The 27,740-nt window shown below is 28.8% G+C and overlaps 1 protein-coding gene across 2 annotated transcripts in view; it reads right to left on the bottom strand.

Moving 5' to 3' along the window:
- LOC122527453 (coiled-coil domain-containing protein 137) overlaps positions 1–27,740 on the bottom strand; it is a 176,709-nt gene that overhangs the window by 129,397 nt on the left and 19,572 nt on the right. The window contains exon 5 of one of the 2 annotated variants that reach the window (XR_006306344.1): positions 17,751–17,886. The gene's annotated coding sequence lies outside the window, so the exon portion shown is untranslated. Of the gene's footprint in view, positions 1–17,749; positions 17,887–27,740 lie in introns of those variants that run through there. The other variant, XM_043651662.1, reaches the window with a different exon arrangement.

The raw sequence follows: 27,740 nt of genomic DNA, 5'->3' as shown, positions 1-27,740 counted from the left end.
TTTTTATATAAAAATATTTTCACCATTTTATTTTTACAATAAACATTTTTATATAAAAATATTTTCACCATTTTATTTTTAAAATAAACATTTTTATATAAAAATATTTTCACCATTTTATTTTTACAATAAACATTTTTATATAAAAATATTTTCACCATTTTATTTTTACAATAAACATTTTTATATAAAAATATTTTCACCATTTTATTTTTACAATAAACATTTTTATATAAAAATATTTTTACCATTTTATTTTAAACCTTTGCGCTGGCAACTGATTCGCGGACCATAACGAGTGACCGAACCGTATACAATAATTCGTCGCTTTCTTCTTCTTTTGAACTCGTCGTTATGACATCGCCGGATAGAAATTATTGTGAAGTAATAAATTTATTATTCGTTTCGCCCGGGTTATTACTTAAACGTATTTAGAACTGAGAAAATACTGCAATTTTCGGACAAAAAAAAAGTTCTCGACGTGCGTGGCACGTCATTCGAATGAAAGAGGTTAATACCAAAGCTCTGCGGGTTGGAGACGGCTGAGACGCGATCAAAGGGGCAAATGAAGATATACACGCGGTATTTGAGGGTGTAATCGTGCAAGGAAAATACGTGGCGGACACGGTGAGTGTGATTTCCCTCTCGAGTGGTAAAGCTAAATAAATTTATTTCACCCGCGGTCGTCCCTGAAAACCATTTCCTCCAGAGAGTTTCAACGCTTGACCCTAGCGGTAAATGATGTTTCGCGGGGAAACGACGGCTTTCCCGCTTTCTGTTTGGACAGCGAGATTGTTTCGCACGGGGGGGGGGGGGGGATGGTTTATCGGATACTCTTTCGATCGGCTCGGATTAAAGATGCGGCTTCACCACAGTGGAAATTTGCCTCGGTATTTTGTCCAGCGACGCGATGGTTCTTGTCTTCGAAACAAGACTGGCACACGATTGTTTTTAATCCTTTGCAGCCCACGACAGGATTTTACAACTTAACGTTGCGATGAACAACAATTAATATAATATTGTAATATATATATGTATAACGTTCAGTAATATCTAATAACAATTACGATTAAGAAGATATTTGCAGCGTTGTTATGCACTTATTGAAATCACTGGATATTAGACAAAGTCCAATCAAAGTTCAATTTGATTTATTCATTTAGCTCTCCACATAATCTCCTGCCTTGTCGATGTATAAATTTTCGATCGTTATAAAAAGCTGTGAAATGCCTCGGGGGAATCGTTTTTTTTTTTTTTTTTTTTTTTTTTTTTCTTTTTTTTTTTTTTTTTTTTTTTTTGATACTGCTTTTAAATACCATGTTGCAGTTTCCCTGAATTTCAGAGATTGATTGGAATCGATTTCCTTTTAAGCTGAATCTAGCGTAAAATCGTTGTTATTTGCTGTTTCTAGAAAACTTTCTTTCACTGAAACGTGCAGGTATTCTGAGCTGTAGATAAAACACAATAAAATCACATAATGGCTAAAAGATTCGAATATAATTCGTGGTAAGGAAAATTGACAATACGAATTTCATAATTTCGTAATCACTTTTTATAAACAATTTCTTAACAATTCAGCACAGGATATAACAAATCATAACGGGATAATTCTTGAAACTAGCAAACCATAATTCCCTTCTAGATTTGAGTATTTATTATACTACTGTATTATAATCCATACCCTACTGTTTATACTATTAAAACACCACTGTAAAAATTAATAAATAAACAAAACACCTTTCTCTTTTTAAATGAAAATTTTCAAACTAAATTTAACTGAATTTCAGATGATTGAGAATTGAGAGCTCTTTGTATAATTCTTTATCATTGTAATCAATTAAAGAAAAAAATAAAAAAGTTTGAATCAAATTAAACATCTTTGATTACATTAATTACCTCAAAAAGTTAAATAATTTAAGAAATTGGATATCTTTAGAGAAGATCATTCTGGAAATTTTCCAAACAAATTACCAAATTATTAATAATTAATAGATACGAGCAAATTATCAAACTAGGAAACATTTGGTTTTCTTTTCTCAAATTAGTATACAGTGATGATTTCAATGAAACTTTGAGCAAAAAAATATAATACTTCTGGACAACAAAATCTTTTCGATTTCAACTACAGAGGAATTGCATTACTTGAAGTTTAATTTAAAAAGATTGCAGCTTCGTTACGAACAAGTGCGGATTATATTATTGAGAAAACGATACCACATAATTCATTGAAATAACAAACGATTCGTTGCGATTCTTTTTCACTTTCCACTCAATTGAATTCAATTGAGAAACTGCAAAAAAAAAAAAAAAGGGAAATTTATAGATAACTTATATATACATAGTGAAACAGAGATTGTTAAAAGTTAATATCAAATTACCAAATTATTAATAATAATTAAGACTTCGTCGAACCAAAGAGACGTAAATGAAAATAATTCGTGTTCGTGAAATCGATTAGAACTCGAGAACTTTTCCTAAGTTGAAAGGGGAAAAGTTCGTTGGTAAAGAAGAAGTACCTTTCACGAGATGTTAAGTTTCCGTAGGTTTATATCCCTCCTTTTTTCTTCTTCTTATCACGAAACGTTTCACGTTCGTGCGCGGGAAAATATAAAACAGACTCTGAAGGTCATTCGTAAATAAAGAATGATCCATAGTCGAAAGAGGAGGAGAATTTTCGGAGAGGAAAAAATTTCAGACCGCAGTGAAAGGAATAAAACTTTCAAACTTGGCGATATTATACTACGAAACTCGTAGAAATGTAATCGTTACGGAGTTTACACTATAAAAAGCGCGTAACTGTGTGAAAATTGCAGAGTTCTTTCAAATAATTCTTTCTAAGGAGCATCGACTATCACGCAAAATTTACTTGTAGGACAGAATACCTAATTTTTACAAAATATATTAAAATGTGAAAGTGTATTTTTTCATTTTAAAATATCACATAGTTATTTAACATTTTTTTATTGATTTATTTTAGTCAATCTGTTTATAGAAATAGAAACGTCAGTTATTAGTGGCATCAAAGTCGTAATATATAATATTAATATTATAAAATATTAATTTTAATATTAATAATAAAATTAATATTTTAATATTTTAAAATATTATAAATTTTATAATATATAAATTTTAATATAAATTTTATATATTATAAAATATTATATAATATAATATAATATAAATTTTATATTATAAAATATTAATTTTAATATTAATATTAATATTAATTTAATATTAATTTTAATATTAATATTAATATTAATTTAATATTAATTTTAATATTATATATAATATTTTAAATTATTATTTTATAATATTATATATTATGACTTACAATACAGCATAATATATAAAATACTTTAATTACATACTTTTGATTAATTTTAATATTAATATTAAATTAATATTAAATCATATATATATATATATATATATATATAATATATTATATATATATATATATGTATGCATATACATTATATATGTATATTATAATCCTGCTTAAAAGCAATCTTTTTTTTTAATTTTAAACGTTACATGTTCCTTTGGAAAATGAAAATGTAACTTCGAAGCTTCAAATATAATGAATTTAAATTGCAGTAGCACAAAAAGAAAATAATTATCTGACTCAAATGTTTATTTATTTAAAACAATCGTCATTTCATTTGAAATAATAATGCTCTACGATGAATTATATCTATTATATGTACATGCACGCAATATATACAAAAATCATAAATAAATAATGACTAAATGTTAGAAATATCAATAATCAAAGTTTCAAGAGATTGAACCGAAAACTAACTAGTGATGCGATTACATTATATTGTATTTACTGCAACATCACGAGGTGTTACTAGATTATGCTGTGTTTACTGTGTTTACTGTCATTGACGTTATTACATTATGCTATATTTACTGTAACATCATTAATGTTACTACATTACGTTGTATTTGTTCTAATATCAGTATTTGAACCCGTTATAAGGAATCTTCTTAAAATTTCAGTCATCGAGCTCTAATTATCACTAAAACGTTTCAAAATTTAACAAATTTTTCATGAATTTTCTTCTCAAAGCGATGGCACTCCTAACGTTAGAATCTTCCTTGTAGTTTAGTTAGCTACGTTTCGGTTATGACAATTTTTTACACAGTTTTAATTAATTATTTTTTTGGCGTCATCACGTGTATTTAAAAACAGTATCTCGTTGACGTAGGTAAAATAAAATAAAAAACTCTCATTAAAACAACCTTTCGACTTTGAATGAGAGATTTCTCAAAAAATATATATTTATTGCTGTCGTTCAATTTAATTGGATTATGCCAGATATATCATGCTTCTCTTATTAAAATATTACTAGAAACAGAATTAAGCATTCACCATTTTGCCGATTTTCAACGTAAATTATTTATTTTCGTGCGGACATACTAACTAAAAATTTCCTTGGCTCTTTTCATTTTAATCAATACCTCCAATAGAGAGGTTCCGTTTATAGAGCCATAATTAAAAACCGTTTCAAAAAATGATTAAACCGACTGGGACAGAACCATTAGGTTGTGCCACTTAAAAATAAAAACAAATTCGTGAAAAAATTGCGAAAATTGCGCGAGAATGCCCCGTTAGGACATTAAAGATGGCCACGATTCAGAAAAAAGGCAAGATCAAAAACTACCGTACGTGACAACGTGACGTCTATCTGCAAAACTAGTCGCGACTCCCTCTGGCGTGGATAAAGCCACGTTCCACCGATTAACTCTTATCTCTTACCACCTGGCAGCGATGTTAATAAGACCGACTTCCGTATGCAATCCGCGTAGAAGACGATACGGGCACGAAGAAAAGAAGAAACGCAAGAACCGGCGACGAGCGGCGGGGTTTTTGCTCGAAAAACTTGTTACAACCGTCTAATAAATTGCGGATCACGTGGAAATAGAAAATGTTGGGCCACTTTCGCCAGGAATTAAAAACGCAACGGGGGGGTTCAGGAATTAAAAAAGTTCACGTCGCCGGGTCTGAAACGCAAACAAGAATAGAAACAAATTCTCAGATTAACTGTTCGTCTCGCGGACAAAACGAAGAAACCAGGGAGACACGCACAAGTTTCATTAGAGCAGAGAATCGCTTGCCTCGTCGCGCGTTTATTTGACACTTTGTTTGTCTCTGAGGAGAGAAATTTTTTTTTTTTTTATCGCATCCAGCGCAACTGGAGAACGCAGAAAGAAATCTCGAACGGAACTTTTCAACGGAGAATGGATATTAATCTCGCTTGTTCCCGGGCATTTTCGCGTTCTGCGCGCGAAGAAATTCTTCAGGTCCACGTCGCGGAAGCGCTGTAAATTTCTTTCGACGTCGAGCAGAAACTTCCCAAATTGATTTAAACTGTCGGTGGCCGTCCACCGCGGCTGAGAAACTTTCCGCCGATAAAAAAAGAAAACAGCGCGGTAGGCTTGTTTGAGTTGCCCGAGGTCCGACGTCAGTTTCCAACGTCGACCAAAAATCTCCAACTTTGCGTATAATAATCAAACTCGTCGTATGTTGTAAGATTTATTAGCCTTCATCAGCTCATCAACAATGACGTATTGCGGATGTTGATGACCTAGAGTTCTTGATAGATTTTGTGATATTGATATTAATAATAATAATAATAATAATAATAATTAGGTACATAATTTTTATAGTTTTAATTTTTGTTTTTATTTTCCCCTCATACATAATAGCTCGTAGACACATTCGCAATAACCAGTGCTTTTATAGCTTTAACCAAGTTGCGCTGGCAACTGATTGCGGACCATAACGAGCGACCAAATCGTATACGACAATTCAGTCGCTTTCTTTTTAAACACGTCGGTGTAATGTGAATGGATTGGAAATTATTGAAAAGTAATAAATTTATTAATCGTTTTGCCTGGGTTATACGTAAATATGCTTAAAACTGAGAAAAATATTGCAATTTTGGGGCAAAAAATTCTCGACGTGCGTGGCAAGAGGTTCTAAACGACGATACACATCGATTTGTTTTATGTATAATTATGCAATTTAGTATTGATTCTGGCATTAATTAGCACAGGAGTCAATATACTGTCTCTAAGGTTTAATATAATAATAAAGAAAAAAATTAGAAAATTGCATGTTTTTTAGCATCAGCAAGAAAAAAATTATTTGAAGTGTTATGATCAAACGATCTTTTTTTTTTTAGTTAAGAATAACTTGCAGACATACGGTTTTTGTTATTAAAACCGTCAAACTGACGGGACAGTTTAGTAATTACAATATTCGTATAATTATTTTGATATTATAACTGAACTGTTTCGTCAACGAAGGTTTTGATACGAAAAGTATGTAAATATAAGTAAAATGAAAGTATAAAATAGAAAATATAGAGAACAGAGAAAATATATTAAAGGAGCCAAATTGATTATTTTACGCTTTTCGATAATTTCTTAGTTTCATTACACAAGCTGTTATGCGCGAAAAAGGAAGAATAACTTATTATTCATTCTAGAGAAAATCGAGTTTGAAAAAAATTATCAAATACATACACAGGGAACACGGTCGTTTCCCAAAAAATTAAATTGAAAAATTTAATCAACTGAAAATATGTTCTTAACCTCTTGCGCTGGAATGCCACGCACGTCGAGAATCTTTTGTCCCAGAATTGCAATATTTCCTCAGTTTTAGGTATAATTTAAGTATAACCCAGGCGAAACGAATAATAAACTTATTACTTCTTCAATAATTTTTATCCGGTGATATCACATCAACGAGTTCAAAAGAAATAGAAAGCGACGAATTACTGTATACGGTTTGGTCGCTCGTTATGGTCCGCAATCCAAGTCCATTTTCTTGCAAAACGAGGCAAATTTTATTCCACGTTTTGAACAACTGAGAAAGCTTCCAGACGAAAATTATATTTCTCGAACGAATCACTGTATACAGAGGCACGTTATAATGACACGTTTCGCAATCGATTTGCGAATGGGAACGCGTTTCCTCGATCAGATTTTTATCTTACCGACGAAGGAAGCCGAAGGAGGACAGAGCGGAGTGCACAGCGGGACTGTTAGCCCGGTGAACTCATCAAAATACGTGGGGTCACGTGTCAGAGGAGAAAAAAAAAAGAGAAAGAAAAAGAAGAGAAGAAAAGGAACGATAGCGATAGAAGAAGTTCGGCGGAAAGAAACTCGGTCCTTCTCGTCGCCACTTGCAATTTCACGAGAGAACTTCTGTTTCGCGCCGGGAACTTCATTTATTCGGTCAAGTTTCCCAATATTCAGATGAACAGCCTTAATACAGCTGCAACCATCGAAATATGCGTCGGTTGGTAAACTTCGAGACGAAGACGGAAGGAGAACGGAAGAGAAGACTAAGGTCTGGCCGGCACCGTTGTGATAAGAAGAACGGCGCAACTTTGCTCACTCCCTCGATCATGCACAATCGTTCCCACAAACCAGCCATCTTCCAACTTTCAATGTTCAAATTTTTCTCCTTTTGTCTTTTTTCTTTTTTTTTAATATTTCAAATATTTATTTTATTTTATTATATTTTATTATTAGTATTTTATTATGTAATATTTTATTCTTTCAAATATTTATTTTATTTTAATACATTAATATGTATATATTATTATTATATATTATTATATGTATATATTATCATATTTATGTTTTATTATATAATATTTCAAATATTTATTTTATTTTAATATATTAATATGCATATATTATTATTATTATAGATTATATATTATTATATGTATATATTATCATGTTTTTATTTTATTATGTAATATTTCAAATATTTATTTTATTTTAATATATTAATATATATATATTATTATCATTATAGATTATATATTATTATATGTATATATTATCATATTTATATTTTATTATGTAATATGTAAGTAAGTAAATATTTCAAATATTTATTTTATTTTAATATATTAATATATATATATATTATTATCATTATAGATTATATATTATTATATGTATATATTATCATATTTTTATTTTATTATGTAATATTTCAAATATTTATTTTATTTTAATATATTAATATGTATATGTTATAATCATATTTATATTTTATTATGTAATATTTTTAATATTTATTTTATTTTATCTTATTTTTTTAAAATATTTTTTTAATATTTCAAGGCAAATGGAATTTTCAGATTTTTTATACAGGATCATTCCCTACCAAAATAAATCCGTAAATGGTCAACATTTGAAAGAAATAATTTTTAAAATATAATGAAAAAAGCATGTCTGAACTTAAATTTAATTTAAAGTTGATAAAATTAGTATTATATTTGGACATATAAAAAAAAAAAATTGATAGGAAGAAACTTATGGCTCACAAACAACAAATAAAATTGTGGTTTTTTCCACAAAAAAAAAAGAAAAATTTTTCCACAGAAAAATTCCTGCCGCACGTAACAAGTACTGTCACTTGATTGAACATTCGCACAGAATATTTAAATCCTCGTAATTATCAATCTGTTTAACTTTTCATTTATGTTGCAATAAATTGATATTTTTCGATAAACGACGTTTCGATCAAATAAAAGCTTAATTCAATCAATGTTTCATAATTATTGCTAATTTGTATTCAATAATTGCAAAGATACGAATATTTCTCGTTGTAATTTATATTCCATAAAACAGTAAATAACGAAATAAATTAAATGTTAATTGTTATTAACATAATTTCTAAAGTATTTCAATTCAATAATAGTTCGAATACTTAAATTAAACAAACTCTAGTAACACTAAAGTATCATTACGTAAATATAGAAATTAAATCAATGTCTTTTTTAGATAAAACATGTTATTTATTTTTTAGTATTTTTGGAATCATTTTAATAAGAAATTTTTTTACCAAGTTCTTTTTGTATTCAATGAGATTAATTTTCATTTAATAATCGTCCAAATTCTTCGAATTTTCAATTTTCAAATTTCTATATCGAAATGTTCTTGGTCAGGCACATTTGAATCACTATTGAAAAATTTTTGACACTAAGACTACCGCGACGATTAAAGTATAAAACTTGTATCAGAAAAAAGTTCAAATAGACAGAAATAAAGTGAATAATAAAATAAAAAATCTGCGATAGATAATTTACATCTACACAAGATTTATTGTTATAAATCTAGAAAATTTTTATGAAAAAGTTATCGTTTTGATTACTCCAGTAGTTCTAGTCTAATCAAAAACCAAAAACGTATTTTAATTTATTTTAATAATAATAATTTATTTTAATAAAAATCGAAAATCAAAAAGAATGTATTTTCATTTATTTTAATAATAATCTGTTTCGCAAGTATGACGATTTGTAGTTTAAAATTCAATGCAAATGTACTGAATTACTAAAACCTAAATTTAATCTAACATGTATGTGTTACTACAGTGTTATATATTATATTATCCACATTATTTTGTGCATTTACATAACATTGTTATATAATACATTTTATATATTTTATACAAGATTAGATATCATTTCTTCTTGAAGAAGACATCGACTTTATTCCACATTCCCCAAAAATATTTCACTGTTAATATTATGTTAATTTGTGACACTAAAAATTTCAAAACAGCAGAGACAAATTATAAAACGGAAAAAATAAATTACAAGCAACCGCTATATCTATTTATTTACGTCGAAACTTACATATTGTAGTACGAGACACATACATACATTCGCATGCATAATGCATCAAGCGTTGCATTAGGAAATCGTATTAGAAAATGTAGGTTGTTTTACCAAATAACATCATTTATTATCCACGTGTGTACCAATGCCTGAATAAAGATATATTATACGTTATCACGGACGGGACATCATTTTTTATTATGAGTGTCAGGTGATAAAAGTGGAAATCCGATTGAAAAAAAAGTTGTTCGTGGACTTTACGAGCGTGTTTGCACGATTGCATCAGCGGCGCACGTATTTACGTCTCGATTACGTTCATGAAAGAGGAGCAATATGTCTCACTTTCGACCGCGTGAGACACGTATCCTCTTGATTATACTTTATCTTGTCCACCCACGCCGCGGCGCGTCGTCAATATTAAGACGAACACGGTGGACACGCGTATCCAGTGGCTATTAATACCACGTTGTAAATTTTCAAGCAGTTCCTCGGGAAACGATCACGGCGTGCGTGACTATTTATTTCAATTGATCTCATTATTCTTAATTTGGTAAATTTCAAATTTCCAATTTTGACTGTTGTGCTATTCTTTAACCTCTTACGTGCCACGCACAACGAGAATATATGGCCCAAAATAGTAATATCTTCTCAGTTTTTAGTACTGTTAAATGTAACCCAGGCAACAACAAATAATAAATTTATTCTTAGTAATTTCTATCCAGTGATGTACCGACGAGGTCAAAAGGAAAGCGACGAATTATTGCATACGGTTTGGTCACTCGTTACGGTCCGCAATCAGTTGCCAACGCAAGAAGTTAACCTCTCTTGCGTTGGAATGACGTGCCGCGCACATCAAACATTTTTTTTTACCTCAAAATTGCAATATTTTCTCAGTTTTTGGTATATTTAAATATAACCCAGACAGCGACAAATTTATTCTTAGTAATTTCTATCCAGTGATGTACCGACGAGATCAAAAGGAAAGCGACGAATTAATGCATACAATTTGGTCACTCGTTACGGTCCGCAATCAGTTGCCAGCGCAAGAGGTTAACCTCTTGCATTGGAATGACGTGACACGTATATCGAGAATTTTTTCTCCCAAAATTGCAATATTTTCTCAGTTTTAAGTATATTGAAATATAACCCAGACAAAACAAATAATAAATTTATTACTTCTCAGTAATTTCTATCCAGTGATATACCGATGAATTCAAAAAGAAAACGAATTATTATTGCATACGGTTTGGTCACTCGTTATGGTCCGTGAACCAGCAAGAGGTTAAGAGGTTCATTTTATCACTAAAACAAGAAATCAATCGGGAGGAGGATGAAAAAGTTATGCGGTTCTTGTTATTTTAACCGCACAACTTTTACAAACCAGCGAAGTAGCATAAAACTGGAAGAAGTCGCTGAACTTAATTTTTTATATCCATCAACCCTTCGAGGACTTAAAATTCCCAGAACTCTAAGAGTTTAATATTGAATGAGAGACACGTAACAAATTAAGAATGCATTCATTTTTAAAAATATATTTTCTAATATATCTCTGACAAGTCCAATTTCAATTAAAGCATATGTGTTTAACTTTGACGAATCAAAATCTAATATCTAATTTAAATATTAAGAATTCTTTTTTATAAAACTAACAATTTTGATTTGATATCCTTTTGCCCGCCCACCAGATATATATATTTAATATGATATTTTATTCTCCTTTCTAATAAATAAATTAATTATTATAAACTGAATACTCATTAAACAACTATTAAAAACATTAGTCTCAATCTTTTTCAATACATTAAAACTATGATCTATACTAAACTCCAGAAATTTCTTACGAAAAGATAATTATAAAAAAAAATAAATTAAATTATAGTTATTAAAGATAATTATAAAAAAAGTAATGAATTAATAATAGATAGTATTTGATCAATGTTTTTAATTTATATTTTAGGTAGAAGGGAAGTGATACATTTCTGAAAAAGAAATATAAAATGAAGAATGTTTAGGTTAAATTAACCTCTGTCCTTCAGTAAACATAAGCGGACAGCAATATTGATAACGTGAAAATTGTTTTTTGTGCCGCCGATAGAAAATGGAAATAAGTGAAAACATCAACTGAAAGTTTCAAAAGTTTCACTGATCGATCAAATCAAAATAAGAAAAATTAATTAAGCTCTAACTTTCAGAAAGTATTGCAACCCAAAATTTATTACAAAACGATATACAGAATGCTTGCACTAATTGTAAGTCGAAGCCTAACGCTAGAATTTCCAACCTGTAGTATGTATTATCCAAATTAACTGTCCAATAATATGATTCCATTTAATTAAAGCGACAGGATGGAAACAAATAGCTATATAAAATTACATTTCCAATTTCTGTAAATAATTAATTCTGTCGAGGTCTGCACACTTTTAATAAATTTAATTATTATATTTTTTTATAATTTTAGAGTCTATTTTTTTTTTTTTTTTTTTTTTGTACCATTTGTGTTTTAACACTGTCGTTAAAATTTTGATTCAAATATTTTTTAGTACAGAATACATTATTAAAATATAAAATATTAAATTTTTGACTGATGAATTGCCTAACTTCTTTCTAGCATAAATGATTCTATAGTTAAATACAGTTGAATATAGTTTTTCTGAGCTTCAAGTCATTGAAATTCTTCTCCAAATATACTGTACGTTGAATATTATAAGAAGACACACTATGTTTACATCTTCGTTACTCTTAAATAAAACATTGATTTAATATTTTTATATGCTGATATAGAAATTTTTATATGTTTCATTAGTATTGTCATTTTGATAAAATCTAAAAGACTTTTAGTAAAAAAAAATAATTTCATACTTTAACAATTCTTTCTACAGAATGATTCACGCAAATGTAACAAACCAATCTTGATTGAACAATGGCTGAATTAAAGGAAAATGTTGGAAAAAGAAGGTTCAAAGTGGACTATTGTATTGATAATCATATTTTTTTCACAAATGCAACAATGCACGTACATTTTGTACTTTTATCTACTATTGTTTAAAATTCTCTTGTCATTTTACGTAGAAAAGGAGTAAAATAGTATTGTCGAAAATCGATTTTTCTCAAAAATTGAATCTAAAAGATAATTCAATTTCAATTTTGCAAAACATATGATATGCTAATTCTTTTATCTGCTATTGTTTAAAATTCTCTTGTCATTTTACGTAGAAAAGGAGTAAAATTACGTAGAAAAGGAGTATTGTCGAAAATTGAATTATCTAAAAGATAATTTAATTTCAATTTTGCAAAAATGAATATGATATACTAATTCTTAAATTTGTTTCTCTTGTCTTTCAGGTTCTACGAAATTAATGTGAAAATACTTTTTAAATTCATCATTTTTCAATCTCAATACTTTTTTTACGGATTTAACGTAGAAAAATAATACAACCTAAATGTGCACGTATATTATGATGTTTGTACAAAAATGAGTTTCAATCAAAAAGAAAAATAAGATTCGTTATAGATGCATAAATTATCCTACTTCTTTTACATGTATCTTTTCATGTATCGCCCCATTTTTATTTACTTATATACTTATATAAGCATAATATTATATAATTTATATAATTATACCTATATACTTATATAAATATATAAGTATAAAATTATTAATAATGTACATAGACAAAATAGTTTGATATAAGAAAACATCTATTATTAGAAAATATTCTGTTTGAGTGACAATGTTCAGACATTTGAATATTCGAATATAAGAGACTTTATAGAATTTACAGCTTTTATGTATAGAATTGTATTATGTAATTAGTATTTATATGTAATATAGAATTACAGCAATTTATGTCGCAAGAATTAATACACAGTTTATAATATAGTCAATAACAATGCAAGAATATCTACACAGTTTCCTGATCTGAAAATGCAATAGTTTATAGCATATATTTTCTGTTAACGAATGAACCTTGAATTTGGATTTGGGAAACTTTGCAGTGTCGAAACAAAAAACAAAAAAGTTGCGAAAAGACGAAAAGAAGACGGAAGAAAGATCGTAAGCGTAAAATTTTCGCACGATCTGCAGAATGCGTTAACAGATTTTGGTGAGGCCAAGAATGACGAGAACAGGCACGATAATAAAAATTTTACTTGGAGCGCGCCGCTTCGATTATCGCCGGCCCAAAAGAAATTTCCTGATATTGCGATAATAAAGACGATACGCGATGCCAGATTAAAGGAAACGCGAGAAAAGGAGAGAAAAGATACGTTCGTAGCGGCGTCAGCAACGTGTAACGATGATAAAACTATATAGAATCACAATAAAACTTCTCTCCCCTATGAATCTACCACACGTTCACTCTCTTAATAATCACTTAATCAGTTTTCTTCGTCTAATCTACGGGACATAATCAATATTTTTTTTAAATGGACTGTTCATTTCGATCCTTATCAATTACATTTTCCTCCTCAAATAAAATAAAAATAAAATAATGTATAAATAATTATTATTTTATTATTATTATACTATATTATAATAATTTTATGTTACTATAAATTATTATAATAATTTTATATTCCTATAAAAATAAAATCAATTTTATTCCTTTGAGAGGAAAAACGTAATCAATTTTTTTTTCTTCTTCAAGCAAATTGTTGTGTGATTCATTAGCAATCGTGAGATTTCCCTTTATTTAATTAACGTCAAAACGTGATCAATTTTATTTTTTTTTAAGTAAAGTTTGATCGCGCAATAAAATATACTTCTTAGATTTGTAATATTACATTATTTTTATTATTAATTTATAATAGATAAATTATTATTAATATATTGTTTTTATTATTAATTTATCTATTCTATCATTACTTTTATTACTAATTTATAATAGGTAAATTATTATTAATATATTATTTTTATTATTAATTTACCTTCTATCATTATTCTTATTATTAATTTATAATAAATTATTGTTAATATATTATTTTTATTATTAATTTATCTATTCTATCATTACTTTTATTACTAATTTATAATTTTTATTACTAATTTACCTATTCCATCATTATTCTTCTTATTATTCTTCTTATTATTAATTTATAATAAATTATTGTTAATATATATACTTTTATTATTAATTTATCTATTTTATCATTATTTTTATTATTAATTTATAATGTTACGCAACAGACTTTGGCAGATACACAATTATAACGTTACACAACAAGCTTGGATGCACATAAATTTACAATGTTGCATAACAGATTTAAATACATTTCATTTAATATAACGAATTATTTGGAAAAACAACTTTACCCAATATAAAATGTAAATAAATTATTTGCAAATAATTTTTTTATTTTTGTTAAGTTGATTATTTAAATAAAGTAACAAATAATCTGAGATTATCTGTTGACAATATTAACAATAATGCAAGATGCAGAGATCAGTTTTGTGCCTTTTTTTAGATAAATTAGAAAATCATTTATTCATTGATTTTGCTTCAGAATCGTTTTGATAGGAAATTATTATTTTCTGTGTTGTGAAACAAATTCTTCTTGCAAGGAATGTTTTCATAATTGACCGAGTTCTTCGAATTCTCAATTTTCAAATTCAATGCAAATGCAGTGAATTAATTTCCACATCGAATAGAAAGTATTTGAGAAATGATTCGAATAAAAATTCATATACAAGATAAAAAATAAATATCTCGTTTGATGGCGAAATAATGAAATAATCTGAAGAAAAATAATGAAATAATCTGAAGAAAAATAATTTCAAATAACATCTAGCTAAATGAGATAATATATTAATCAATTCACAATTTTATAATAGTAATACCCAATAATACCTAATAATATCCAAGCGTGATTTATATAATGATACACGTAAAAGATACAATTCTATTTCTTTTCTAAAGAAGATATAGTTCATACAGATCGACAGATCGCAGATTTTTATAGAAATTAATATTTTCGAAGATGTAAATAAAAAAAATGTAAGCTCGCTAGAGAATTGTTTCAAGCATCAAATATTATTAAAAAAAAAACTTTACACTTTAGACATTTAAACGTTCGTGCGTTCTGCGCGATTTTATTTTATAGTTTAAATTTTCTTATAAACGCGCAAAGATTGTAAAAGTTACTTGTACGATATCGTTTTGCGCGATAAGAGAAAAAAATTTTGCAGAGTGCGAAACAATCGAGGTGAGTTTGATAAGTGCTCTCGTGGAATTTATGAGAAACATCGCAGACACCAACGAAACATTCGATAAAATGAGGAAAAGAAAAAAAGTCGAATAATATGAAAGGAACATGGATGGGAAATTGAGCGAAGTAGAACGAAAGACCTTGATTTGCTGGCTGTACTTGAAACTTGTTAATGGCGGGTAATTAACGTGCTGAATAATCGTCGGCTGTTCGTGATGCGCCATTCGAACGACAAAGGGGTCTAATGAAACCAAGTTAAACTCTCTCTCTCCAGCGTCGATTATCTTTCGATCGTTCTAATCTGACGAGCTGGTGTCAAACGATACGAAAAATTGGCACTATTTTTCGACGAAGTTCGCTAAATATTTATAAGCAAGCTCGGGATAGCGTAATTACGCGAAATTCAAAGATGCAAAAAGCCTTATCAACTGTGTAGCCTAAGATACAGAAGAACAAATGCATCTGTTGTAAAATAGAATAACGATAGTTGATTCTTTTGGAGAATCAATGATTTCATTATTTAAATTCATTTGTTGATACTATTGATAAGTCTTGAAAATTTAATTATAGTCTCGGAAATATTCTAAAATATTTTATAAATGATTTTTAGTTTTCATTAAAATTTTAATTGAAATATAAAATGTCTTTTTCTTCTTGCTATCAATATAGATACTATCTGTGTTCAAAAAAAGAATATAAATTTATGTGTATAACCTAAAATGTAATTATTAGATTAATTAAGTTTCATGCAGTTCATGTAAGTGTCAGAAAAAAAAAAGAATGAAAAACGATATTCTTAGTAGCGAAATGCAAAGTTAAAAAGAATAATTTACTAGAGTAATTGATAATTTACTAGAATGATTAATAATTTTCTAGAATAATTTGTTTTAGCTTTTAACACTGGAATAATGAGTTCCAATTTTCTTCTATCTCTTTACAATTATTCAAAATACGTATTTACCTTTAGATAAAGTTAACATAGATTTCGAACATACTAACCACGACTTAATTAAATCGGATTATTGGTATATTCATTTTATAGTGTTTTAATTCTAATTATTCACATTCAACCTTATAGATGAACCACTGTGATTTATGTCAGACTACGAAAACATGGGACCATTTAATTTTATCTCGTATTCTACATTTTCCACAACAGAAGTTAATAATAAAATTATTGTTAAATAAAAAATTCCAATATGAAGTAATCTGACTATTGCGGCCTGCAATAACCAAACGATACTAATTAAGAGTTGATATAATTATTCGTTAAAAATTAATTGTTCTAGTATCGTTGTCGTAAAGTAGAAGTATTACGGCTGTAAGTATCAAACGATGACACAATAAAAATAATGAAATTAAATTAATCCAACACATTTTATATAAATCTATATAGTATGGAAACATCGAAAGTTTCTGTACAACGATGTACATAATAATTGATAAAATTAACAAAAACACGTTTGTTATTTTCATTAGAAATCGTCTTAAAGTTCTTGCCACTTTCACTTCTTTAAATTGAAGTTGAACTCAACTCTTCAAACAACCAAATCACGTATTGAATCGCCATCGGTCAAAGGGTTAATCAATTTCGCAGAAAATCGCGTTGACTGGTATCTCAATCCTCCGTAAAATCGTAGGAAAAAGCAGGCTCAATGAATTAGAAGCAAAGTCACTCGGATAGAAAAAAAAAGGAAAGAATTGAAAACCACCGAGCGCGACAAGTCGCAAAAACCGGTCGATCAGTCAAATTCACGGTTGCCCGCCGCGTTTTGCTTTCACTTTTATCGTGCGAAAAATCGTAAAACTTCGCGAAAAACGTACGATAACAACAAACGAAAAAAAAAAAAAAAGAAAAAAACCTAGAAAGAACGTTCATTCACATACCTGTTTGCAGACACGTGGCCAGTCACGTAGACTTATTCAACGAGGGAGGACGTCGATCGTTTCGATGACTTTCGGGACTCGTGCCAGACGAAACTCTTATATTTCCTTTTATACAAACGCACGCTGGATTTTCTCTCTGCAAAAGAAACATGAACACTGTCTTAAATATACGACAAACGATCATTTTCTAAGGGCACTGTCTCTTCAGAAGATCGTGTGATTATTAACAACGACGTGCCAAAATTGCAACATTTCCTCGGTTTTAAGTATATTTAAGTAAAGCAAACTAGACAAAACAGATAATAAATTTATCATTGTTGCTTATTATTTATTATTACTACTTGTTATTTATTATTATTATTATTACTTTAGTATTACTTTTTATTATTATTATTATTACTTTAGTATTACTTTTTATTATTATTATTATTACTTTAGTATTACTTTTTATTATTATTATTATTACTTTAGTATTACTTTTTATTATTATTATTATTACTTTAGTATTACTTTTTATTATTATTATTATTACTTTAGTATTACTTTTTATTATTATTATTATTATTACTTTAGTATTACTTTTTATTATTATTATTACTTTATTATTATTATTATTGTTGTTGTTATAATTGCTTTATTGTTATTATTATTATTATTATTACTTTATTATTATTATTATTGTTGTTGTTGTTATTATTGCTTTATTGTTATTATTATTATTATTACTTTATTATTATTATTATTGTTGTTGTTATTATTATTACTTTATTATTATTATTTTTATTATTATTACTTTTCAATAATTTTTATGCAGTGACATTATGCCGACGAGTTCGAAAAAAGAAAGCGACGAATTATTGTAGACGGTTTGGTCACTCGTTACGGTCCGCAATCGCAGTTGCCAGCGCAAGTGGTTGCGACGCGAAATTTGCATGTGAATTTTGCCTATGAAACGGAATATGACGTTATAATAAAAGCAAAATGACAATTTTCTATATTTGCTTATTTGCGTTAAAAATTTTTTTTTTTAGTAGATGACGTTAAAATGTTGCTAAAATATTCATGGGAATAGAAATGCGGATTACCGGTGATCGTTGTGGCAGACAACACGTTAAAATATTATTGAAGAAGATCGTAGAAGAGTTTTAAAATAAAAGACCATATTTAATTGAAATAATCTTGAATATTAATTGTTTCCACAAGAAGAAAAATATATTAATTATTTCCACAGGTATGTTATTGCTCTTGATTCTTCTAATTCTTCATGTTATGTTTTCAAAAATCTATTTATTATTACTATGATCACTATTTCGTTTCATAATTAATCTTTCGAAGATTGAAAAAATATTCTAGAATCTATAGTAGGTATATTTTGAATGCATATTAGGGACAAATAATCGTCAGGTTAGATTCTTTTATCGAGTACACGCAGTTTTCTTCAATTTTTTTCAAAAATCCGAAGAAACAAAATATTTCAAAAACAAAGTATTGCAATTTTATGATTTTCATCGTTCACTCTCTTTAATAGAAAAAAAAAAACCTAAAGTGTCGCAAAATTTTAATTCACTGCCCGAGTGGTTAGCGTGGCATTTTAAAACGCAAGCACGATCGAAAAGCTCGGTTGTCGAGGCGCGAGGCAGAGCTCTCGGGGAACGTTTTTCCGATAACTCGCGCGAGATAATGGTTCAATAGCTAGCATTTAAACAACGCTCGACTAAATAACCAAGGCTAACGGCGACCTTTAGAAACTTTACGCCCTTCCACCAGGTGGAACAGCCGCAACGACGGAGATGCGACGACTTTCACGAACTCTTTCGAATGGTAAGGCGCCTTCGTTCTGACGTTAATCGAGTCATTATGCAACTGGTAATACGTAGCTGTGAGAGAATGACGACGCTGTTCCACGTTGCATTTCATTATGCGTCTAATCGTACGATCTTCAACGAAAATTTATATTGAGTTTCTGCCATAAGCTCGTGGAGTACTCGCGGGATGTGGCATTGAATGTGCAGAGAATATGACGACCGACTCTTTGAAAGAACGAGGCGAACTTCAAATAATAAGTAACTGATTACGATAAATTTAACTTTCATTTTAAATAATAAATACAAATACAAACGTAACTGACTACGATAAATTTAACTTTCATTTTAAATAATAAATACAAATACAAACGTAACTGATTACGATAAATTTAACTTTCATTTTAAATAATAAATACAAATGCAAACGTATATACGTATATTGTAAAAGTGAAAAAATTTACGAAAATTCGATAAATTTAATATATAATGTAATGTATGATAATTTTATATGCATCAAATTCATTAATTTCGATTCATTAAAATGTAATGTTAATAAAATTGAAAAAACATATGCTTGAATAATTGATATATTCTAAAGACAATAATATATTTTGAATAATTACAGTAAATGATATAATTATAAGTCAATAATGATATATTTTGAATAATTATAAGTCAATAATGATATATTTTGAATAATTATGGTAAATGGTAAAATAGAAATTCAATTTATTCTAAAATTTCTTAACAAAATTAAAATTAAATGCCAGAAATTAAATTTGATGATAAACGAATTGATAATGTTCAAAGTGGAATTATTAATCTAATTAATTCAATAATTACTATAAAATGTATGAGAGGTTTAGGAGAATTCAATGGAATTAAATGTTTTAAAAAATTAATTGGTAAAACCACATAATCATATATAATATCATAAATAATAAAATAATAATATTGAGATATAGTAATGTAATAATATAATATCATAAATAATAAAATAATAACATTGAGATATAGTAATATAATGATATTGAGATACAATAAAATATAAAATATATAATAAACTATAATTGGGATACAATTATTTAAGGATTTAAAGATTTGTGTAAATAATTAATAGAATGACAATGAAAATATTGGATTTATAAGTATTTATAACATTTTATAACTGAACGTAAATTATTAGGTTTGAGGAAAACCACTTCCTTCCTTTCGATAAAATCCATTCGTACCACAAATAATTTTTCCAAAATATGAATTTTACCACGTTACGATAAAACAAAGTTTTGACATTTCTATAGGAATCTTTTATTTTCCTACGAATTGAAACCTAATCCAAAACTCAAATTAAGAAATATACCAACATATGAAAAAAATATCGCGTAATAAAATTGAAAAATTTTCAAATTCGATCAACCTAAAGCTAATTTAATATTCAAATTAAAAAAATGTCACTTAAAAAAAATATCGCATAATAAAATTGAAAAATTTTCAAATTCGATTGATCCAAACCTAATCAATTTAATATTTAGATTAAAAAGAATATCGCTGTTTGAAGAAAATGTCGCACAATAAAATTAGAAAATTGAATCCAAACCTAATTAAATATTCAAACAAAAAAAAAACATTTAAAAAAAATATCGCATAATAAAATTGAAAAATTTTCAAATTCGATTGATCCAAACCTAATCAAACATTTAGATTAAAAAGAATATCGCTGTTTGAAAAAAATGTCGCACAATAAAATTAGAAAATTGAATCCAAACCTAATTTAATATTCAAACAAAAAAAAAAACATTTAAAAAAATATCGCATAATAAAATTGAAAAATTTTCAAATTCGATTGATCCAAACCTAATCAAACATTTAAATTAAAAAGAATATCGCTGTTTGAAAAAAATGTCGCACAATAAAATTAGAAAATTGAATCCGAACCTAATTTAATATTCAAATAAAAAAAAAAACATTTCAAAAAGATATCTTATAATAAAATTGAGAAATTTTCAAATTTGATTGATCCAAACCTAATCAAATATTTAGATTAAAAAGAATATCGCTGTTTGAAAAACATGTCGCATAATAAAATTAGAAAATTTAATCCGAACCTAATTTAATATTTAAAAAACTACATATATATATATATATATATATATATCACCGTTCGAAAAAGATATCGCATAAATAAAATTGGAAAATTTTAAAATTCTCGCAAGACCGGCGTTCGAATTTAAAAAAGTGTCGTCACACGAAAAAATATGCTCGCGTAATAAAATCGGAAAAAATTTTGGATATTTCGCGGAAAGTTGCAAAGAAGCATTCGTAGCACGGAGTTAAAAGAACTGGCGTAAATCAACTCGTTTAGAACGCGACCGATCAAAAAGTTCTCGCCAGAGAGGGATTCAACGATTTACGAGGTTCGATTTACGAGAGGGAGATACTTTTCCAAGCCTCTGGACCTGTTTGCCGTATTCCTCGTGGTCTACGACGTCTCTCTCCGTGATTCCTGTTAACTTGTGTTATGTCGTCGCGGATATAACGGTACGTAGCACATTGAAAGTCCACTGTTTGCATCTTGGAAACGTTTGAGCGACGCGCGTCTTATCACCACGCAAACGCTGTAAAATTACCGTCATTACGCAACCAACCACTCCGTTACCTCATGACACTGTTAACGCCAGAACTATCGAGTCAACTGGCAGTGACTATGCTACACAGTTTCGCACAGAAATTACGCACCGAGATATTTTCTTACCGAGAGGTAAAATTTGTTTAATATGCACGTACTTCGATAGCGTATAAGCGTATGATCGATCACGAAAGTATTATATTAATAATAAATTATATATTATATATTAATAATAAAAGTGTATATTCAAATGTTATATACGTTGTAATATATGAAACGTATTGATAAATTTCTTTCTTCGGTAGATCGTAGAACAAGTACCATATTTGTATAATGAATACAAATATAAATTGTAAATCGTGTACAATAAATATATTTGCAATATAAATTACGATGCGATATAAAAGTACGAATTATATACACAATGTGTAATGTACAATATGAATTGTAGTTAGAGTAAATACAATATAATATACATGTTAATATATTAATATATTGTACTTTTATATATAATTTTTTTATATTATATTATAAAATGTGTATACATTAATGTATTGTACTTTTATATAATTATATTAATATATTGTATTATATATTAATATATTGTACTTTTATATAATTATATTAATATATTGCATTATATATTAATATATTGTACTTTTATGTATAATTTTTTTATATTATATTATAAAATGTGTATACAAGTACCATATTTGTATAATGAATACAAATATAAATTGTAAATCGTGTACAATAAATATATTTGCAATATAAATTTCGATGCGATATAAAAGTACGAATTATATACACAATGTGTAATGTACAATATGAATTGTAGTTACAGTAAATACAATATAATATACATGTTAATGTATCAATATATATTGTACTTTTACATATAATATTATATTATAAAATGTGTATACATAATAATCCATGATAGGTACTGAATATTAAAAATAAAAGTGTTCTAAGACTTCTGAGCGGGAGTGTACGTGTTATATGTCATATACATACAAAAATCACAAGAGAAACCGATGATAAATTTTTGTTGATTTCAATTGCGCTGGTAACTGATTGCGGACCGTAACGAGTGACCGAACCGTATACAATAATTTGTCGCTTTTTTTTTGTTTTAAACTCGTCGGTACGATATCACTGGATAAAAATAATTGAGAAGTAATAAATTTATTATTTGCTTTGCCTGGGTTATAGTTAAATATACTAAAACTGCAATAGAGAAAATACTGCAATTTTGGGAGAAAAAATTCTCGTCATTCCAGCGCAAGAGGTTAATGATACTTGGTGCTTGAACAGAAAGATTTTAATATGACAGAAGAAATAAAAAACTGTTAAATAATACCTCAAGTTGTTATTTAGCGTCATCAATATTTTCAGAGTGTACAATATTAAAGAGTATGAAAAGATTAGCTTCAAAATCAAAGTATAAAATGGTGAAATTTTTAAAATGGTAAGCATAATAGCAGAAATGAAAAATTTATCGTATCTTTTCCTGTAGTCTTCACTAGGAAAATAAAATAAAATTATAATTTAATGGGTCTCAGTTCTGTACTGGCATAGAATAATAAGCATGTTTATAAAAAAAACGACAGTTTAAAATATAGATACAACAAAAAATGGAATATTATATTATTTATTATATCTATATGATATTTTAAAATTTCATTAACACTGTAACAGCGAATAGAGAAAAATTAATTAATTAATAACAATAATTAACAGAAAAAAAAATAAAGAAAAATTCCACGTTAGTTTTAAATTAAACAAGGCACTATCAAACTTTCTGTATTAACAAATTCAATGTCTCACTTCATATAATACATTTCAGTTTTTATAAAATATTTTAAAATCCCGCAAAACCTATTTAAAACCATTTAAAATTACCCATTGTCGACGAAGAAAATACAAAACGGACTATCGATTGTTTAATAAAATTTTAATTGCACAAAAATAAGCTACCTTTAATAAATTTTTCTCAAAATCGTTTGACAATATAATAAACAGAATACATGACTAAGTTGTCAATTATTAAACTAAATTATTATCAAAATTGATTCTTTGTAACTAACCTCAAAAATACAAGAAGCAATTATTTTCTAAATCACTATAAATTCCTTGTCGCGTTATTCCAATTTCAAAAGTTTACAATATCAAAAGTCACCGTTAAATTATAAAAACAAAACTAGAAAAATATAGAATCCGTAAATTTGCCTAAATTTTACTGTGAACTTTTTAAACCAATAAATACCTGAATACAGAAATTATGCAGCTTCCTTTCTTCCTAAAAATTACAATTTTGATTATTCTGTTGGAACCAGATGCACAATAATTACAAGTAGTTGTTATTTTGACGATTCGCAAGCAACTTCAACTAGTCTCCTTTGTACGACGCTATTCTAGACAATTCTACGACTATTCCTAAGTCATTATCTATCTACGAGATAAATGATAAGAGCCTCCGGGTAATATGCACGGTTCAATTTTGTTCTTTTTTTACAAATTACTGCTTTTCGGATATTTGTTACGACAACATGGTTAATTTCGCGAACTTATATAATTTATCATGTTATCAAGATAACGAGGATTGTTACGTCCAATGTTGCCGCACGGAAAACAATCGAGAATCAAAACGAAACAGTAAACATGAGTAGAGACCAGAAGCAAGCAATCGTGCTTGATCGAAACTCAAGAAGCCGAGGAATTTTCGCCACAAACAAATACGAGATAACGTACAATCTATCATTAGGTGATAAACGTTATCACGAATTATTTCTGGAACGATGCGAGATGTGAAGCATCTGTAAATCGATATTTACGTTCTTTTACAATCACGATATTTACGTTATCAATCATTAAATTGAATTCAAACGTTCAGAGTTAAACTGAAACTAATATGTAAGAATTTAAAATTTGATTATAATTTTAGAAAATGGAATTATATTTAACAACAGCGACGAATGAACGAAAAATATCCAGCACGAAAGTAAAATTCACTACTTCTTCGTTACAACAGTCAATTAAATTACCCTCAAACATCACTATCAAACAATAATAAATAATGCAAATTTTTTTTTGCGCACAGCTCATGAAAACTACGATTTCATCTAATGGCACCAACATTAAAAAAAAGCTGAGAGTATTTCTGTTTTTCTCATCGGCACTGACGAGACGAGTAAAGAAAACCTAAAGAAACGAACGTACCGAAAAAAAGGGGAGCAACGAAGGGAAGAGGCACTGTGATTCGATGTAAACTCGACTCGGTTCGTAAACTTCACGATGTACACGATCCGGTTTTTCGGCGATCACGCGACTTCAACGCGTCGATGCACCTGTTCGCAATATTTCGGCGCGATAAAAAAAGAAAACAGAGAGAATCGGTGCAAAGGCAACTCGTTTTCACGCGAGACTAAAGTAACGCGGTCGGGAGAAGCACGTGGCGCGAGTGTTTTCGTGAAACCCGTAACAAAACAATGTTCACGCGACGAGAGCTCGCTGCTCACTGACGCGACGATGCCGAGTACGGTGTCCTTACCTCTTCCCCCCCACTCCTCCCGCCGTCGAGCCGTCATCCCCACCCTAGCGACCAGCCCGCGTAGAATAACTCATCGGCAACGAAGGCTTCGAATTGCTCGAATAAATCGGAACCTACTGCGAATATTTTTCACTCTCCTTCCTATTTCTATTTTATTTTTCGTTTCGTCGGTTGGAACAGCGTATTTGTCGTTGGGAAACGACGCTGGCCGCGATGACAATGGACATTCGGTGAACGAAAAGAATTATTGATTATCGGCGATTTACAAACGGAATTTCAGTTTATGGGAGATAATATTTGATTCCAAGTCATCAAATTGCTGCCTCGCTTATTATTCAAGCGATCTTGATGTGTTTGCAAGGAACTGCAAAAATTGCGGTACGTTCATTTAGTTTAAAACAATCTCTAACACATTCTTTTTTTAATTACTTTCTGGAAAATATAAACCTGCATAGAAATGCAAATATAGTTATTATACAATTAATAGGAAGTTTGGTTTCTATCTTGAAGATTAGGAATTTTATAAAATGAAATTATATACTTATTAATTAATACTTAATGCTTAATTATATTTTGATATTATATATCAATAAAAAAAAGCAAAGTATTGAATCGTTCCACAAACAATGCGATTTTTCTGAGGATTGAATCTAAAGCTGTCACTGAAATTTTTAAAAAATTGAAAGAGCAAGGTAACGAATTAAAAACTATGGAAAACTTCATCATGACTCGATCTCTGGCGAGTAGTTTTTTTTTTTTTTTTTTTTTTTTTTTTTTTTTTGCTTTTATCGAAGCTCGACACGTTACTTAACGCTAATTGATAGCAAAAACTATTACTATTAATATTAATTAATAATAAAGATTGTTAATATTAATCAGTAATAAAGACTGATCAAAATGTCTCAGAATATTTTCAAATTTCTTGAAAGCCTACAATAATTCTTTCTCAGCAATTAAAAAATTTCTTGACTGAGTATTTATTAATTATTGGGTATTAAGTATTTATATTATCGAGTATGAGTATTTTTCTATTATTATTATCAACACTGAGTGTCGAGTACAATTTAAAAATTTCTCAAAAGAATCTCTAAAGTCTAAAAAAAAAAAAGTTCCAAAGTTGATTCACCCTCTGGCGACATGTGTCATCCAAACAATATCAACAATCCCGTGCACAACTCCCGAGACAATCTCCGCGAGTCGTTAATCAATTTAAGCTAGCAATCTCGATCGACGAGGACGCGAGGAGACACGAGGAGTTGATTCAAACGCGTAATTAATACCGGGGCGGATTGTTCTATTCAGCCGAGAACACCGTAAACGAAATAGAAGGAACAACTCGAGTCCGGATGACGATTCTGACCGATCGAAACGCGACTCGGAACGACAAGAGCTGGCAGTAAATGCAAACGACTTGACCCGAGCGACGAAGATCAAATCGAGACAAGACACGTAGCGGGTTGGTCGTTGACGGTCTTAAACGAAATGTCTACTCGAACAGGAGTGCACAGGCCGCACAAAGGGACGCGTAAGATCGAGCTTCCCCTATACGGTTGCAAATTCAATTACCAGCTGGCCATTAAGTGGCCACGTGATCGAAAAACACCTTGTACTCTTCGTGTTTCTCTCTATTCTTTCTAAATTCCACCTTTCATTCCGTTCTTTGTTCTGCCCCGCTTGACGATTTCTCATTGTTACAGGCGAATCGCGCGGATTCGTGCCATTTCCCAGGGACCGTGGGCATTCTTGTCAAGAGAGAGAGAGACGCTTTTCGAGAAGGGGGTGTGCAATCTGATGGTTCTCCATTTTAAATACGGTTTATTCAATTCTTTCGACATTTAAAAAAAAAATATATATAGAGGGGCAATGTATTATACAATATATACAATCTATATATATATGTATATGGAAATACACGTTCTGATAATAAAAATAAAAAAAGCATTTTTTTTTACCAAAATCTATACATATAGTGACAATATATTATACAATATATACAATCACTAGTA

This window comes from Frieseomelitta varia, unplaced genomic scaffold, assembly GCF_011392965.1.
Source record: "Frieseomelitta varia isolate USP_RPSP 00005682 unplaced genomic scaffold, Fvar_1.2 scaffold_219, whole genome shotgun sequence".
NCBI lineage: Eukaryota > Metazoa > Arthropoda > Insecta > Hymenoptera > Apidae > Frieseomelitta > Frieseomelitta varia.
This window is presented reverse-complemented; position numbering and strand designations above follow the sequence as displayed.